The sequence below is a fragment of the Lissotriton vulgaris genome, chromosome 5, assembly GCF_964263255.1.
Source record: "Lissotriton vulgaris chromosome 5, aLisVul1.2, whole genome shotgun sequence".
Classification (NCBI taxonomy): domain Eukaryota; kingdom Metazoa; phylum Chordata; class Amphibia; order Caudata; family Salamandridae; genus Lissotriton; species Lissotriton vulgaris.
Window position 1 is genome coordinate 115,091,433 of NC_141693.1, and position 14,678 is coordinate 115,106,110.

Consider the following 14,678-nt stretch of genomic DNA (forward strand, 5'->3'; position numbering starts at 1 on the left):
GAGTTGGCCGAGGGATTGGTAAATTCCTTGACGATGTTGAAAAGTTCCTTGCTGTTGTGGGCGTTGTTGTCTAGTCGATCCTTGAATGCTGTTTTCTTGGCCTTTCGGATTAGTTGGTGGTGTATGCGGGTGGCGTTTTTGAAGGCGTCCTTGGTGCTAGTGGTTGGGTCTTTTTTCCAGGCCTTTTCAAGGGAGCGGCAGAGTTTCTTGGACTTCTTAAGATCATCGTTGAACCATGAGGTCTTCTTGCTGCCAAGTTTGCTTTAATGTTTTTTCAGTGGTGCTAGGATGTCGGCGCTGTTGGATAACCAAAGGGTGAAGTTGGTGGCGGCTTGGTCTGGGTTAGAAGAGTGGGCTGGGGTGTTTAGAAGGAGCGATGAGGAGATCTGGTCGATGGTGATTTTGTTCCAGTTTCTTTGCAGAGTTGGTTGGGGGTGGTTGATGGGTTTTGGCTTGTTGTAGGTAAAGTGAACGCAGCTGTGGTCAGTCCAAAGGAGAGCCGTGGTGTGGCTGAAGGAGACGTGATTGCTGGAAGTGAAGATAGGGTCGAGAGTATGACCTGCTATGTGGGTGGGGGAAGTGACCAGTTGTTTAAGTCCGAGGTTGGCGAGGTTGTCCAAGAGGGTGGTGGTGTTGTGGTCGTTGTTCTTTTCAAGGTGAAAGTTGAGGTCTCCCAGAAGGATGTAATCTTTGGAGGGGAGCGCGTGTGGAGTGATGAAGTCCGTGATGTCTTCACTGAATTTTGCGCGGGGTCCAGGTGGTCTGTAGAGGAGGGTGCCTCTGAGAGTGGTCTTGGGGTCGATGTGGATCTGGAAGTGAAGGTGTTCAGAGTTGGCGAGATTAACGTCAGAGCTGGTTGAGATGTGGATTGATTTTTTATGGACGATAGCGATTCCTCCTCCTGTGTGGCCGGTACGGTCCTTGCGTGTGATCTTATAGTCTTCAGGGATGGCAATGGTGATGTCTGGGGCGGAGGAAGCGTTCATCCATGTTTCAGTTAGGAAGGCGACGTCTGGAGAGGTGGTGTCTAGTAGATTCCATAGGTCAATGGCGTGCCTGTGAACCGTTCGGGTGTTGAGCAGGATGCATTGTAGGTGGTTGGGGTCGGGAATCTGAGGTGTGATCATAGCGGAGTTGTAGACGGTGCTGATGAATTTGGAGGAGTAGCAAGAGAAAGGTCCATGGGTGTGTCCAGGAGCGGCTTGGACGCAGTTGGGGGCACGACCGGGGTTAAGGGCTAGGAGGGTGGTGGCATCGTAGGTAATGCGGGAGGGCTGGGCAATGTGAGGACCAGGGGGTCTGGCACTGGGCTCGGTCCAGGCGCGGACGGGCGTAGACGGGCTTACCTTTGGCGCACCTTCGGCGCGGATTGGGCGCGAACGCTGCGCGTAAACGCTGCGCGCGGGAAGAACTGTCATATATGGATAGTGGAGGGGCGAGGGCGGCTCAGCTGGGAGGCGGGGCGGGCACACGAGGACGACCACAACAAACAAAATGGAGGCGGAGGGGGGAGCACAGCGGAGCGCTAGCGGCAAACGCGCTAATAAACTTTTAAACAGCACAATTAAATACACAAAGCGCTAGTTAAGCAAAGCGGTAAACCAGCACACAGCAGACGAAAAGAAATGGCAATTTTCAGATCAATGCAGCGCTACGATACCAGATGTCTGCAAGGGACACTGGGAGCGACCACTCAGCCCGTGAGAGAGGAGCGAGTCACGGCGCCTGCAGGGAAAGGAGCGCTATTTCTGGTCAGTGGGAGGGCGGCTCAGCTGGGAGGCGGGGCGGGCACACGAGGACGACCACAACAAACAAAATGGAGGCGGAGGGGGGAGCACAGCGGAGCGTTAGCGGCAAACGCGCTAATAAACTTTTAAACAGCACAATTAAATACACAAAGCGCTAGTTAAGCAAAGCGGTAAACCAGCACACAGCAGACGAAAAGAAATGGCAATTTTCAGATCAATGCAGCGCTACGATACCAGATGTCTGCAAGGGACACTGGGAGCGACCACTCAGCCCGTGAGAGAGGAGCGAGTCACGGCGCCTGCAGGGAAAGGAGCGCTATTTCTGGTCAGTGGGAGGGCGGCTCAGCTGGGAGGCGGGGCGGGCACACGAGGACGACCACAACAAACAAAATGGAGGCGGAGGGGGGAGCACAGCGGAGCGCTAGCGGCAAACGCGCTAATACACTTTTAAACAGCACAATTAAATACACAAAGCGCTAGTTAAGCAAAGCGGTAAACCAGCACACAGCAGACGCAAAGAAATGGCAATTTTCAGATCAATGCAGCGCTACGATACCAGATGTCTGCAAGGGACACTGGGAGCGACCACTCAGCCCGTGAGAGAGGAGCGAGTGGATGGGTGGAGAGGGGGGGGAAGTGGAAGGAAGGGGGGGGGGGGGAACACAAAAAACGCAGACAACTTCATTCCGAAAAGAACGAATCGAATCTTTTAGTCACCAAACTACTGATTATAAAATAAACACACATAACACACACAACAATATGAGTAACAATATGAATAAGGGGTCAAACAATCTAGTTCCATGGGAAAGATAACTATCTGTAGCTGGAATGTGGCTGGGCTACATGATAGAGATAAACGGGGGCGGCTGTTCGAGATAATTAAGCATAACTTGCCAGACATTATCTGTCTGCAAGAGACGCACATACCTTGGGCTAAGCGGAGCTTACTAAAAACACAGGGCTATAATGTTTTAGCCACAACAAATCATACGACAAATACTCGGGGGGTAGCCGTATTAGGTAAGAATCACATTGGGACCCCTAAACGTCAAGCCCTACACCAATATGGAAGATGGGTAATTGTAGAGCTAGCTCTAGGACTAACCTTGTGCTCAGCATATGGCCTTAACTTGGATGACACAGCGGTCTTTGAGAGCTTAGAACTAGAGCTGGCTGGTTGGCCCGGCCCTTTAATCTTTGCCAGAGATTTTAATATTGCACTTGGAACGCATGGTAGCAGTTCAGCCGAACATAACTATTCCGGCAGGAAACCCAGAGTGTATAAAGCAATTTCCTCACTTATAACCAGCGTTAATCTTGTTGATATCTGGCCCCTTAAACATCATGACGATCCAGGCTACACATTTTTTTCTCATCCCCATAGGAAATACACCAGAATCGACTATATTTTCACTACCAGAGACATTTCAAGTCTCACAACTATTATTAAATACCCTAAACTAATATCCGATCACAATGTTCTGGCTCTTACAATAAATTTAAATAGCTCCACCCGGAAACCCTCAACCTGGACATTCGACAGAAAACTATTGGTTAATAGTGAATATATTAACTTCATTAGAAACTGGGCTCAGGGCTACTTTGATATCAATCGTTATAGTGCTCCAAGGAACATAGTATGGGACAGCTTTAAAGCTGCACTCAGGGGAGAAACCCTTAGTTATGTAGCTAGACTCAAGAAGTTGCAGTCCTCTGAGTATTCCGAGAAACTAGCTGAACTAGCCAGATTGGAAACTGCTCACACAAGGTCAATTGTAAAGAAAACAGATGGATCAAACCTACTTCATCAGATTTTAATCGTCAAAACTGATCCAAATAAGGGGTTAACCCAGAAGTCAGCCGAAACCTTTAGAACTAATCAAAGAATTCTATATGAGAATGGGGAAAAGGTCGGCAGACAATTAGCCTTACGAACAAGACAAAAGGTCTCCCTTAATGTAATCTCTTCTATTAAAATAGGTGACCAAGATTACATGCAAACAGAGGATATACTGGAGATATTCCAGAAGTACTATCAAAATTTATATCAAAGTGATATTACTCATAGTGGGGAAGATATAAAGAATTTCCTTAGCAGTTTTCTAACCTGCTCAGACAATAGTTTAGACGAAACGACAAAGAATGATTTGGAGAGAGAGATCTCAATGGCCGAAGTTGAGCTTGCACTTGCAGAACTTGCCCCTGGGAAGGCTGCGGGCCCGGACAAAATTCCGCTGGAGCTATACCAAATCCTAGGTAAAATTATTTTGCCAATGTTGCTTGATCTTTTTCTAGGGGTACAGTGGAACGGAAATACACCCACCTCTTGGAAAGAGACCAATATTATCATCTTCGCTAAAAAGGGAAAACCAACCAATTCCCCAGCATCTTACCGCCCAATATCATTAATGAATTCTGATTCTAAGCTGTACTCGAAAAGTTTGGCCAATCGGTTGGGGGGAGTCATTGAGCATCTGGTTAGCCCGTGGCAGCATGGCTTCATTCCCCGGAAGGGTACCACCGACCACACCCGCAGAGCAATTGAATTATTTGATATTATATCAGCAACGGGCGGCCAGATGTCAATGATTCTCCTTGATGCCGAGAAGGCATTTGACCGAGTGTCGTGGGAATTTATGTGGGCTATTTTAGAACACTACAAATTTGGACAAGGCTTTATTAAATCTGTAAAAGCAATGTATGTTGATCCTAAGGCTAGGCTTCAAATTATGGGACACGAATCGGGCAGTATTTGCATCTCAAGGGGAACGCGACAGGGATGCCCGTGCTCCCCGATTTTATTTGCCCTATATATCAATCCTCTGATTTTGGAAATTTTAGCAAATACCAGAATTAAGCCAATGGTGACAGGAGTGTTTGAAACCAAAGTCTTAGTCTACGCCGACGATGTCGCCATTTGAACACCTGATCCTGATGCAGCTATAATTGAGATTGAGGCAATCACGCAACAATTTGGGTCCCATTCAGGCTACTCTCTTAACAAAAACAAAACGGTCATATTATGTACAGAAAACATACATTGCATTGACTCTAGACGGTCAGATGAGGCGACATATCTTGGGGTCTGCATATCGGCTGAAATTCAAAATATCACTAAAAATAACTACGAACCCCTCATTAATTTAATTAAACAAGATTTAACAAGAGTAAATAGTCTACACTTATCTACTATAGGGCGAGGGAACTATATAAAAATGACTATCTTTCTTAAAATATTGTATTTATTCCAAGCGATTCCCTTAATAGTGGAGGATAACCTGATCAAAACTCTTGACTCCCAGATTTCTAAATTTGTGTGGCAATATGGTAAGATCAGGAGATCAATAAAACTCTTATCTCTGCCATTTGATAGACGGGGACTCGCAATACCGCATTTACTGTTTTATTTGTGGGCAGCCTACCTGCAACAGTTCGCCCCGATGATTAACATAGCATGTAGCAGTGAAGTAGGGGGCATCCCATCAATATATGAACTGGCCCTGGGTCATAAAGCCAGAGGATTACTTCTAAGACAACTCGAGCCCAGCTACTTCAAAAAAGTTAAGTTTAAAATAATAAATGGAGCATGGAAAGTGTGGACAAAAGTTACTAAACGCATGCAAATCCCCAAATTAACCCGATATACTCCACTCTGGCACTCATCGGTACTACCACTAAGTGTAAATGATAGAACTTCAGCTAACTGGGAAAGACAGGGGATAGTTTCCCTCTTCGACTTTTTAGGTGTAGACAAGAACTGCAGCTTTGCCACCCTGCAAAATCAGTTTAATATATCTGCGACAGACTATTTTAAATTTGACCAAATAAGAACAAGTTTATACTGTCGGCTGCCCTGCTTAAATTGGGATAGAATACCTCTAATAGAAGATATTCTTAGACCATCTACCAGAATTGGCACTTTTTATTCTACCCTCCTTGAAAAGTCGCCTGATAATATGGAACATACCGAAGTAGCCTGGGCAACAAGACTGGATAATCCAAATATAGATATTGATAAAGTTTTGGCTCTTGCATCACAATTACTACTATCCACCAACTTAAAAGCGCAACTGTATAAAACATTATATAATCTTTACTATACCCCCGCAAAACCTTATGTATGGGGGGAAAAGAATAAATGACCTCTGTCCCAGATGTAATCAGGGTCCAGCAACGCTTTTACATGTTTTACGATTGCACCAAATTAACAATACTAAAGAAAATGATATGGGAATTTTGGAAAGAGGTTTTTGGGTGTGAATCGCCCATATCTCCCGCTATTTGTATGCTCGGATATGATAGCACGTTAAACCTGAACCATAGAGAGGAAGCTATTCTTTTCATTGGAGCCGCGATATACCGAATTATACTCGATGGAAGGAGAAGGATTCTCCTAGTTTTCAAATGTGGCTAGCCCGATTCTTGGGTGTTTATAATCAAGAGATAGCAATTCATGCCACTAGGGGGGTGAAGTCTAAAAAGCGAGGGCAAAACATTTGGGCTCCTATCATGGCTTGGAGTGCCTCGGCAACTTCAAATTGAATGGTTTAAATTGGGTATGCTCAGTCATGTATATGTATATGTATAATAGCTATGATCCCCTTAAAATTTTTCTTTTTCAATTTCCCCTTTCTTCTATTTTTCTTTATGGAAAAAGTAACCTATCTTCTTTTGCAAATTTTTATTTTTTTTCCGTTTTTTGTTCCCTCGTCTATGTGTTTTTTGCTTTTTATATGATTGTATTAATTCTGTGGTGAAAAGTTTATATTCAATTCTAATGAAGTTGTCTAAATAAAAAAAGAATAATAAAAAAAAAAAGAATTACCTACCAACAATGAATTCAATCTAGATAAAAGCCTATTGATTTTAAAAGACTAGCTGGTGTGGTGTCATTTATTGTGTGCGTTCCCTGTCTCAGCGAGAGTGTGTGCTGCACTTCTACTTTACACCTAGCTTTCGGGTGCCTTCCCGCTCGCGCCAAGCTACCGCCGTGGAATTGGTGACCCCAGTTCTCACATTGGTGTTCAGCGGCGGGAGAAGGACCTGTGGGTGTGCAGCACCCTCCAGTGAGTCAGTGCGTGCCGCAATCGGACACCTGTTGCAGGCAAGCTTACCAAATTGACCTCCTAGTGTTCTTTCCCTTAAATTGTCTGGGTCCCCACCTGTCAAAATGGAGTTTGAGCTGGCCAATCTCGAAGTGTATACGGTGGCACAGCTGAGGGACTTCTGTCAGGGGATGGGGGTGTCTGTCAGACGAAGCGCCAAGAGAGAGGAGCTTCGGAAGGCCTTGAGGGCATGGGTAATGGCCCACCCGGAGGGGGAGAGGGGATAGGGGACAGGAGGAGCTATGCACACAAGAGGAGGTGGGTTCACCTGAAGAGCTAGACCTACTGAACATTGATGTTAGTGAGAATGTGTTGCCAGGAAGACGTTCCGGTGCAGGCAGTAGTGTGTCTAGGAGAAGTGCATCGCTAGAGGAGTATAAGGACAGGAGGGAGGAGAGGCAATTGAGATGGGAGCTTGCTAAGAAGAAGGAGAGAGAGGAAAAGAGGTTAGCAATGGAAGAGAAGAAGCTTGCGCACAAGCTTAGCCTGAAAGAGTTGGAGCTGCGAGCACTGCAGATAGGTGCGCAAGAGAATACGAATGGTGGCAGCGTACCAGAGGTTCCACGAGATCCTAAGTTCTATCTACCAAAGGAGGTTATAGCCAGTTACAGTGTGGGGGATGAGACTGACAAGTGGTTGGAGGCGTATGTGGTGTCCTTGGTAGCCCATGGGGTGCCCGAGAGATACTGGTGGGGTGGCCTGTATCGATACATACCCGTAGTAAGGGACACACTCCTGACCTTAAAGAAAGCGGACCAAGTCAACTATCCTGTCATGAAGGAGGCTCTGCTTAAGAAGTTTGGCCTCACCCCAGAGCGGTATAGCCAGAGGTTCAACAACAGTCATAAGCTGCAAACACAGAACTGGGTGGATTTCTTTGACTATGCCTGGAAGGCTTTAGATGGTTGGGTGCGTGGCAGCGAAGTGAGCAACTATGAAGGGCTGTACAATTTGTTTTTAAGAGAGCATCTTCTGGATAAATGTTTTCCGGAGCTGCGCCAACATCTGGCGGACCGCAAGCTCACCGACCCTCGCAAGCTTGAGGCGGATACCTGGGTTAGCACTCTGGTGTCCCACAAGGGACCCGGGGGGAGATGGCCCGAAAGGAGGAGAGGGTTTTCCCCAGAAGAGAGAGGGGGAGATAAAAGAAAGGAGTTCTCTTGAGGCCCACAAAATAGACAACCTGGGAGAGGAGTAGGTTCCCCACCTCAATCTTGATCCCCAAATCCCACTCACCCTGACAAGAGTCAGCAGTCAAGAACTGTCCGGTGCTACGAGTGTGGGGAGGTTGGACACTACAAGGGGGATCCTCAGTGTCACAAGAGGTCCCAAGCCCCCACAGGAGGTAAGAGCCCCGGGGTGGCTAGTGTAGCACTGGGGGAGGAGTTGCCCCTAGATAAGGGAGGGGAGTGGACAGGCCTGACCCTGGTCTCACTCGGGGATAGAGAGATGGTCCCAGTGACGCCCTTGCCATCGGACACTGCCAAATACCAGCAGAGGGTGCAGGTTAACAGACAGGAGGTGGAGGCTCTGAGGGACAAAGGTGCCAGCATGACTATGGTGCTGAGACGGCTGGTGTTCCCCGAGCAAGTGATCCCTGACTTATTTCATCCGGCCGTGTTGGCTGACCACAGTGTGAGTAACTACCCTGTGGCTCAGGTTCCCTTTGAGTGGGGAGGAGTCAAGGGCCCGTTGAGAGTTGCTGTAAGCCCTGCCTTGCCAGTTGAGTGTCTGCTCGGGAACGATCTGGAGTACACCGCCTGGAAGGAAGTGGAGTTCCAAGCCCACACTGAGATGATGGGGTTACCAAGATTGACTTGCGTGGTCACGAGGTCCATGGCTACCTGGCAAGAACTCAACCCGGGTTGGAGCCTTAGACTACCCAATGCTGGTCAAAAAGAGGATGTTATGGAGAACACGCCCCGTGTGATGGATGGGGAGCCCGCGGAGGTAACCCCGGAGTCTTCGGAGGTGGATGCTGTTCCCGTGGGGCACTTGCCGACCACTGCCGAGTGGCATGTGGAAAGAGGGCCTACCTGGGAGGAATTCTGTCGGGCACAAAGAGAGAGTGCTCTACGCTTGAAGGCATGCGGCGGCAGGCCGAAGCCCAAGCGACCAACCAAGAGACCGGCAATTACAATGTGTACTTGGGGGATGGCCTCCTCTACAGTGAGCCTAAGGCTCCGGTGCATGGATCATCAAGGGCCCTAGTGGTCCCCCAATGCTACCGGGCCTTCCTGCTAGAATTTAAATGAAATACCACTAGCTGGACACCTGGGTCAGGACAAAACCTTTGCACGGTTGGTCCCGCATTTCTATTGGCCCAGGATGCGAGTTGCCTCTGACACCTATTGCAAGACCTGTATGACTTGCCAGGCGAGTGGCAAGACTGGGACTAAGCTAAAGGTCCCTTTGGAACCGCTCCCGGTTGTCAGGACCCCTTTTGAGCGAGTCGGTATTGATATTGTTGGGCCAAAGGACCCTACGACTTCTTCGGGACACCAGGTCAATTTGGTGTTGGTGGACAACGCCACCCGGTACCCAGAGGCCATACCTCTGAGGACCATCACTGCACCTGTGGTGGTGCGGGCCCTAATGGGGATTTTTACCCGAGTGGGATTCCCCAAGGTCGTGGTGTCAGATAGGGGCACAAATTTCATGTCGGCCTACATGCAGGCCATGTGGAAGGAGTGCGGGGTGACCTACTGGTTCTCCACTCCTTACCACCCCCAGACTAACGGGCTCATACAGCCCCTGAGGGGGATGATCCGGAGCCTGCCAGAGGACTTGAGACGGAAGTGGGACGTCCTCCTCCCTTGCCTGCTGTTTTCATACCGCGAGGTGCCGCAGAAGGGAGTTGGGTTCAGCCCCTTTGAGCTGCTCTATGGCCACCCCGTTAGGGGGCTCCTCAGCCTTGTGAAGGAGGGGTGGGAGAAGACTTTGAAGAAGCTTCCCCGTGACGCGGTCAGCTACATGCTGGCCTTCCGCAGCCAGATGGCCAAGCTGTGAAAGGAAGCCTCAGACAACCTGGAGGCTAGTCAAGCCGTCATGAAGGAGTGGTACGACCGCAACGCTCGGACGGTGGAGTTGGATGCTGGACAGAAGGTGTGTGTCATGGAGCCCAGAGAGCTTAGCGCCCTCCAGGACTGGTGGACTGGGCCCTACGTGATCATGGAGAGACAAGGCTAGACCACCTGTGTTGTCGATCTGAAGACCCCGACAACCCTATAGGGCATGGGTCTTCAATCTATGGGGCGCGACCCCCAGGGGGGGCGCGGAGTCATTGGACGGGGGTCGCGCATTCACCTGCCTCGCTGCTGCCTCGAATCCAAAACATTTACCTTTCGTTTTGGATTCGAAATCATTACATCTCAGAAACCTCTCTGATTGGAGGACAGTGCAAAATAAGCCAATCATAATGTGGCTATGTCTTTATTGCCTGTCCTCCAATCAGAGACTGCTGCATGCACACCAGGAAATGCCCGCGAACTTTAAAGATGACCAGCACCTTCGACAATGCAGGCTGTATTTCCACGGAGTTCTGCGACGTCACTTCTGCCTTTAACTGGATCCAGCTGTATTTCGTTGCCCTCGTTGCTTTCACCTCATGTCCCTTTTCCCAACACATCTTCGTGGCTGCCTCTGCATTAGTATCTCCGTCCCGGCTGGTTTCCATGGCAACCCGAAGCTTCCAGGAATAATTAGGTAAGCCCCCCTCCTCATCCCCCATACCCTGGCTTTTCAGTTGCAGAAGACGTACATTGAATCTTTCATGCACCACGCAAAGACACACACACAGATTCTTATCTGTTTCTTCGATTGAGCAATGTGGGTGGGGGGTGGGAGGGGGACAGGAAAAAGGTTCCAGTTACATTTTATGACCGTGGAATTCTGTTTGTTTTCGGTGTACTTTCTGTTTTTGTTGCAGCAGTTTCATATTCATTTTTGTGACATTGAAATGTTTATTTTCCATGCTCTTTTCGTTTTTATTATTGACACAGGAGTTTAATATGATGCCTTTGTCCAACTGCAGTTGACCCACTCCAAACAAAAATGATGGTTAATTGTTCATGTGTAAAGCATCCATGATTGCACCTTACTTGATGTGGTGGTTTTTCTAGTACAAAAAACTATCACGTGGAGGAATCATTTATAACCGGTCTGGGAAGACTTCATCTGAGGACATCATTTTTTTTTGTCAAAAAGATTGGTGAATATGAGCTCATAGAAACCTAAATAGCCTTCTGATTTTCAGCTGTGGTTACAAACAGATAATTATGTCCTGCAAATAAAGATGTTGGTGCTATACACATTAGAAAAATTATGATATTTGTAATTACAAAATTATGTTTATTCATGTGTTTTGCAAAGAAACAAGATTCCAAGACATGGAGTATTTAAAATTGTGTAGTTCAAATGTATTAAGACAGCTTCTATAGATGACGAGCAATAGAAGTACTATTTGCGGTAATACAGCAAAACATAAGAATATGCCAGAACATTTAGTCAGCCATGTAGATACAACTTCAGTTTTAATGCATAAGTATCTTCTCATGAGTAAAACCATAGCATTAGTCAGCAAACGTGGCCAAGCACTAACTCTAGAAATGTCCATTTAGTTAATTCTTAACTTTTTCATACCACTTTTGCTAATCTGACCCCCACCCCCACAAAAAACAAGTCTTTCTAAACTCTTCCCCCTCCGTCTCCCTTTTACTCATCCCAAGCCTCCTACTACTACTGTGAGCTCCAAAACATCTCTCCACTATCCTTCCTCCACCTGCACCAAATGCATGGGAACACGTGTTTACAATGGGTGCCATTCTCCTTCCAGACACGAAGCCTCCCACTGTACTGAAGGTCTGGCCTGCAGAGCAGGGCACTTCTAGGGGCACTGACATGAACAAGGTCAGAGGTCACCTGCTAGGGACAGGAGATACACCGTGAGCATAGGTAGTCTACTTCAAGATGACCTTTGTGTATAGCCCAAGCACACACATCACAAGGGCATACCCCATGGTCGTTCTTTCACCACCACATGAACATAATTATAGCCTAGGTTACTGGACACCAGGGCAGCCAGCCTCTTGGCATTTTCTCGTGGCCTTCAGAAGTTACAGTTCACTTGGTCAAAATGATACCAAAACTGAAACAAATAACAAAACCCCCAAAAATATCAGGTGAATTAGCATGACCCTGTGCCTCCAGCTAAATAAATCTGAAGTATCCTTCTCTGCACATAACAAACACATAAGGGCAGTAATATTGGGGGTGCTTTTGGTTGTCTATGATGATGAGTACCGAGTTCTAGAATTTTTTGTCGGAGGGGGTCCTCACGCCTAAAAAGTTGACAGGGGGGGTCTCGGCATCAAAAAGTTTGAAGACCTCTGCTATAGGGTCAACCGCCTGAAGCCACACCATGAATGAGCGATCTGAGCTTGCTCTCCTCATGGTGACAGATGGGAGCAAGGAGGAAGAGGGCGAGCCTCTTTCCGAGTTTCTGGTGGCCCAAGAGAAGGATGGATCGGTGGAGGGAGTGGTCCTCTCCCCGTCCTTGACCCCGAAGCAACAGAGGGACTGCCGCCAGGTGTTGGAGCAGTGTGCCTCGTTCTCCCTCACGCCTAGAATCATGCATCTGTGTACCCATGATGTGGACACAGTGGACAGCCCACCTGTGAAAACCAAGTCTTACCGGCTGTCTGACAAGATCAAGAGCAGCATCCAGGGTGAGGTGGCCAAAATGTTGGAGCTGGGGGTGATCAAGCCTTCCAGCAGCCCTTGGGCTAGTCCGGTAGTGTTGGTGCCGAAGGCAGCCCCACCAGGCACCACACCAGAACTTCGGCTCTGTGTGGATTACCGTGGTCTGAACTCTGTGACCAAAACGGATGCTCACCCGATCCCTCGGGCGGATGAGCTGATTGACCGGCTGGGAGCAGCCCGGTATCTCAGTACCATCGATTTGACATCAGGATACTTGCAGATTGCCATGGCGGTTGGAGCAAAGGAGAAAACAGCGTTCTCCACCCCGAGGGCCACTTTCAATTTCGGGTAATGCCCTTCGGGCTCAAGAATGCTCCGGCCACTTTCCAGCGGTTGGTTAACCAGGTGCTGTCTGGCCTAGAGACCTTCTCCGCTGCCTACCTGGACGACATAGCGGTCTTCAGCAGCAGCTGGGAGGACCATCTGCAGCATCTCCAGGAGGTGCTATAGGCTCTGCAACGTGCTGGCCAAACCATCAAGGCTAGCAAGTGCCAGATTGGACAGGGATCTGTCGTCTACCTGGGACACCTGACGGGCGGGAGTAAGGTGCAACCCCTCCAGGCCAAAATTGAGACCATCATGGCCTGGGAGCCCCCCAAAACCCAAACTGAGATGAGAGCTTTCCTCGGCCTCACTGGGTATTACTGCTGGTTTGTCAAGGGGTACAGTATCGTCATAGCCCCCCTGACTGAACTGATGTCCAAAAAGCAGCCACGAAAAGTCATCTGGACGGCTGCTTGTCAAGAGGCATTCTTCACCTTGAAGCACACGATGTGCACCGCTCCGGTGCTTGCAACACCAGATTTCTCAAAGGAATTTATCGTGCAGACAGACGCCTCTGAGCATGGCATAGGAGCTGTGCTCTCTTAATTGAACAACGACGGCCAAGACCAGCCTGTGGCCTTTATTTCCCGAAGACTACTCCCCAGGGAACAACAGTAGAGTACAATAGAGCAAGAAGCCTTCGCTGTGGTCTGGACCCTGAAGAAGTTGAGGCCATACCTCTTTGGTTCTCACTTCCTCATTCAGACTGGCTCATGCAAATGAGAGGCAAAAATCAAAAGTTGCTAAGATGGTCCATTTCCCTCCAGGGTATGGACTTTCGGGTGGAACATCGGCCCGGAGTTGACCACACCAATGCTGACGGTCTCTCCCGGTTTTTTGGCCTTAGTGACGACAACTCCCTAGAGGTTGGGTAGCTCTCCCCGCTTTCGGCGGTGGGGGACGCATGTTAGACCTGTCAGCCCTAGGGTGGTCTTACCCAGTTTTTTTCGCCCTTGCCTTGTTTTTTCCACTTCCTCATCCCAGCAGCGGCCCCCGGAGCAAGGAGAGGGCCGCAGCCACACTCAGTTAGGCCACGTTAGGCCCGTGAAGCTCCACACCAGCAGCACGTGACAGGGCGTCGGCCGCATTACCGGCCACACCCCTGACCTCCATGCAGCCCTTGGGCCGGGCTGCCTGACCCCCACAGGCCGCGTTGCCATAGGCGGCCGCGGGCGCGCCCACCAGCCACGAGCACCCCGATTGGTTCCCGGGCCCAGGAAGGAACGGCAGGCCCGGGACCAGCTTGTAACCTCGGCGAGGGGGGCTCCCAGGAGAGGGAGAGCCCCCAATCGGCCCCAGGCACCACAAGGAGGCCGGAAATACTGGCGAGGGGGGTCCCCGAAAGAGCACGAGCCCCCTCCCTGCCCACGACTCGCACCAGCCTGCAGCAGGCCGCAAGGGCCTCCTCAGAGGCCGAAGAGCCAGGTAATACCCCCAGGGAGGAGGGCGGAAGACTGGAGAGGAAGCGGGGCCTCAAGTGAGCAGGGAGGCAGCCCCGTGACTGCCCCTCCCCTTAGGGAACTGCAGTGGGCCCAGTTGGCCCTAGTTAACCTGAAAAGGGCCCGAAATAAAGGGAGGAAGTGACTGAGGCCCCTGAACTGGGCGGTAGCCATACCGATTGACTGTGTTTGGTGCCTAAAGCTACCCCCTTGTTAGGGGAATGTTCTTGTAGCTGCCCCTGAGCCTGAAACCCTGCTTAGGGAGCGGGTGCACCTTTTAGGCCCTGGTTGAACTGCTT